This window comes from Opisthocomus hoazin, unplaced genomic scaffold, assembly GCF_030867145.1.
Source record: "Opisthocomus hoazin isolate bOpiHoa1 unplaced genomic scaffold, bOpiHoa1.hap1 HAP1_SCAFFOLD_218, whole genome shotgun sequence".
NCBI lineage: Eukaryota > Metazoa > Chordata > Aves > Opisthocomiformes > Opisthocomidae > Opisthocomus > Opisthocomus hoazin.
The window spans coordinates 70,001-74,654 of NW_027448843.1; positions in this window are offsets into that span (position 1 = coordinate 70,001).

The following is a 4,654-nucleotide window of genomic DNA, read 5'->3' on the forward strand; positions in this document are numbered from 1 at the left end:
CTGCTGTTAACGGGCGTGGGGAGGGGGGGGGAGCCACGGCAGGCTCCACTCCCAAACCCCGGCCCTACAAGCGTTCGAGTGCCGGAGACCGCCGCCCGTCTCGGCCCGGCCCTGGAGAAACCCCTCTTGGAGCCCTCGCTCCAGTCGGCAACGGCCACCGGAGCCTGCGGGCAAGCAGCGGCTTCGCGCGGCTTCTGGCAGTCGGAAGCGCCGTGCGCGATAGGTAGGAGGCAGAACGGCCACGGCCAGGGTCGCCGGGCAACGCCCGAGTCTGCCGGCTGAGCCGCGGGTGACAAGCGTTCGAGTGCCGGCGACCGCCGCCGGTCTCGGCCCGGCCCTGGAGAAACCCCTCTTGGAGCCCTCGCTCCAGTCGGCAACGGCCACCGGAGCCTGCGGGCAAGCAGCGGCTTCGCGCGGCTTCTGGCAGTCGGAAGCGCCGTGCGCGATAGGTAGGAGGCAGAACGGCCACGGCCAGGGCCGCCGGGCAACGCCCGAGTCTGCCGGCTGAGCCGCGGCTGACAAGCGTTCGAGTGCCGGCGACCGCCGCCGGTCTCGGCCCGGCCCTGGAGAAACCCCTCTTGGAGCCCTCGCTCCAGTCGGCAACGGCCACCGGAGCCTGCGGGCAAGCAGCGGCTTCGCGCGGCTTCTGGCAGTCGGAAGCGCCGTGCGCGATAGGTAGGAGGCAGAACGGCCACGGCCAGGGCCGCCGGGCAACGCCCGAGTCTGCCGGCTGAGCCGCGGCTGACAAGCGTTCGAGTGCCGGCGACCGCCGCCGGTCTCGGCCCGGCCCTGGAGAAACCCCTCTTGGAGCCCTCGCTCCAGTCGGCAACGGCCACCGGAGCCTGCGGGCAAGCAGCGGCTTCGCGCGGCTTCTGGCAGTCGGAAGCGCCGTGCGCGATAGGTAGGAGGCAGAACGGCCACGGCCAGGGCCGCCGGGCAACGCCCGAGTCTGCCCGCTGAGCCGCGGCTGACAAGCGTTCGAGTGCCGGCGACCGCCGCCGGTCTCGGCCCGGCCCTGGAGAAACCCCTCTTGGAGCCCTCGCTCCAGTCGGCAACGGCCACCGGAGCCTGCGGGCAAGCAGCGGCTTCGCGCGGCTTCTGGCAGTCGGAAGCGCCGTGCGCGATAGGTAGGAGGCAGAACGGCCACGGCCAGGGCCGCCGGGCAACGCCCGAGTCTGCCGGCTGAGCCGCGGGTGACAAGCGTTCGAGTGCCGGCGACCGCCGCCCGTCTCGGCCCGGCCCTGGAGAAACCCCTCTTGGAGCCCTCGCTCCAGTCGGCAACGGCCACCGGAGCCTGCGGGCAAGCAGCGGCTTCGCGCGGCTTCTGGCAGTCGGAAGCGCCGTGCGCGATAGGTAGGAGGCAGAACGGCCACGGCCACAGCCGCCGTGCAACGCCCGAGTCTGCCGGCTGAACCGCGAGTAGCTGCAGCGGTTCGATGGCGCTGGTCCGCGAGCGCCAGCCCTCTGCCCTAGTATACGGACAGCGAGGTCCCCGGCCCCGGCGGGCTCGAAGAGAACCGTCTTCCCCCAGCGGGGAGGCGCGCGAGCGCCGCCGACTCTTACCATGACGTAACTGGAGGCAGCGCAAAGCAGCGACCCCTTCGGCAGCTCCGAAGAAGAACCGGGCAAGACGTCTACCTGCCAGAACCGCGGTGGAGCCAAAGTCCCGCCGGAGCGAGGTAGACGAGGCATCCCTTTCCGCCGGCAGCTCCGGCGGCCACATCGGGCACACCGGACCCGGCGGACGGTAAAACGGGTAGACCTGGCCTCCCTGCCGGCAGAACGGGTAGACGAGGCCTCCCTGCCTGGAACCGGGTAGACCTGGCATCCCTGCCGGAAGCGGGTAGACCTGGCATCCCTGCCGGTAAAACGGGTAGACCTGGCCTCCCTGCCGGCAGAACGGGTAGACGAGGCCTCCCTGCCTGGAACCGGGTAGACCTGGCATCCCTGCCGGAAGCGGGTAGACCTGGCATCCCTGCCGGTAAAACGGGTAGACCTGGCCTCCCTGCCGGCAGAACGGGTAGACGAGGCCTCCCTGCCTGGAACCGGGTAGACCTGGCATCCCTGCCGGAAGCGGGTAGACCTGGCATCCCTGCCGGTAAAACGGGTAGACCTGGCCTCCCTGCCGGCAGAACGGGTAGACGAGGCCTCCCTGCCTGGAACCGGGTAGACCTGGCATCCCTGCCGGAAGCGGGTAGACCTGGCATCCCTGCCGGCAAAACGGGTAGACCTGGTCTCCCTGCCGCCAAAACGGGTAGACCTGGCCTCCCTGCAGGTAAAACGGGTAGACATGGCCTCCCTGCCGGCAGAACGGGTAGACCTGGCCTCCCTGCCGCCAGAACGGGTAGACCTGGCATCCCTGCCGGCAAAACGGGTAGACCTGGTCTCCCTGCCGGTAAAACGGGTAGACCTGTTCTCCCTGCCGGCAAAACGGGTAGACCTGGCCTCCCTGCCGGCAGAACGGGTAGACCTGGCCTCCCTGCCGCCAGAACGGGTAGACCTGGCATCCCTGCCGGCAAAACGGGTAGACCTGGTCTCCCTGCCGGTAAAACGGGTAGACCTGGTCTCCCTGCAGGTAAAACGGGTAGACCTGTTATCCCTGCCGGCAAAACGGGTAGACCTGGCATCCCTGCCGGTAAAACGGGTAGACCTGGTCTCCCTGCCGGCAAAAAGGGTAGACCTGTTCTCCCTGCCGCCAGAACGGGTAGACCTGGCCTCCCTGCCGGTAAAATGGGTAGACCTGGTCTCCGTGCAGGTAAAACGGGTAGACCTGGTATCCCTGCCGGCAGAACGGGTAGACCTGGTCTCCCTGCCGCCAGAACGGGTAGACCTGGCATCCCTGCCGGCAAAACGGGTAGACCTGGTCTCCCTGCCGGTAAAACGGGTAGACCTGTTCTCCCTGCCGCCAGAACGGGTAGACCTGGCATCCCTGCCGGTAAAACGGGTAGACCTGTTCTCCCTGCAGGTAAAACGGGTAGACCTGTTCTCCCTGCCGCCAGAACGGGTAGACCTGGCATCCCTGCCGGCAAAACGGGTAGACCTGGCATCCCTGCCGGTAAATGGGTAGACCTGGCATCCCTGCCGGAAAAACGGGTAGACCTGGCATCCCTGCCGGCAATACGGGTAGACCTGGTCTCCCTGCCGCTAGAACGGGTAGACCTGGCATCCCTGCCGGTAAAACAGGTAGACCTGGCCTCCCTGCCGCCAGAACGGGTAGACCTGGCATCCCTGCCGGTAAAACGGGTAGACCTGGCCTCCCTGCCGGCAGAACGGGTAGACCTGGTCTCCCTGCAGGAAAAACGGGTAGACCTGGTCTCCCTGCAGCCAGAACGGGTAGACCGGGCATCCCTGCCGGTAAATGGGTAGACCTGGCATCCCTGCCGGTAAAACGGGTAGACCTGGCCTCCCTGCCGGCAGAACGGGTAGACCTGGTCTCCCTGCCGCCAGAACGGGTAGACCTGGCCTCCCTGCAGGTAAAACGGGTAGACCTGGCCTCCCTGCCGGCAGAACGGGTAGACCTGGCCTCCCTGCCGGCAGAAGGGGTAGACCTGTCCTCCCTGCGGACAGAGCGGGTCGCCCGTGCTGGAGGCCCGTATGCAGGGGTGCCTGCACGGGGTGGGAAGGGGCGGCGGCGGGCTGCCTGTGCTCTCTCAGCCGGGGCGGCGGTGGGGGGGGTTGCGGGGGGTGGCTGGGGTCGGCAGGCCGGCCCTGCCGGAGGCCCGTATGCAGGGGTGCCTGCACGGGGTGGGAAGGGCCGGCGGCGGGCTGCCTGTGCTCTCTCAGCCGGGGCGGCGGTGGGGGGGGTTGCGGGGGGTGGCTGGGGTCGGCAGGCCGGCCCTGCCGGAGGCCCGTATGCAGGGGTGCCTGCACGGGGTGGGTGGGCCTGCGGCGGGCTGCCTGTGCTCTCTGAGCCGGGGCGGCGGTGGGGGGGGCTTGCGGGGGGTGGCTGGGGGCGGCAGGCCGGCCCTGCCGGAGGCCCGTATGCAGGGGTGCCTGCACGGGGTGGGAAGGGGCGGCGGCGGGTTGCCTGTGCTCTCTCAGCCGGGGCGGCGGTGGGGGGGCTTGCGGGGGGTGGCTGGGGGCGGCAGGCCGGCCCTGCCGGAGGCCCGTATGCAGGGGTGCCTGCACGGGGTGGGAAGGGCCGGCGGCGGGCTGCCTGTGCTCTCTCAGCCGGGGCGGCGGTGGGGGGGGTTGCGGGGGGTGGCTGGGGTCGGCAGGCCGGCCCTGCCGGAGGCCCGTATGCAGGGGTGCCTGCACGGGGTGGGAAGGGCCGGCGGCGGGCTGCCTGTGCTGTCTCAGTCGGGGCGGCGGTGGGGGGGCTTGCGGGGGGTGGCTGGGGTCGGCAGGCCGGCCCTGCCGGAGGCCCGTATGCAGGGGTGCCTGCACGGGGTGGGTGGGCCTGCGGCGGGCTGCCTGTGCTCTCTGAGCCGGGGCGGCGGTGGGGGGGGCTTGCGGGGGGTGGCTGGGGTCGGCAGGCCGGCTCTGCCGGAGGCCCGTATGCAGGGGTGCCTGCACGGGGTGGGAAGGGCCGGCGGCGGGCTGCCTGTGCTGTCTCAGTCGGGGCGGCGGTGGGGGGGCTTGCGGGGGGTGGCTGGGGTCGGCAGGCCGGCCCTGCCGGAGGCCCGTATGCAGGGGTGCCTGCACGGGGTGGGTG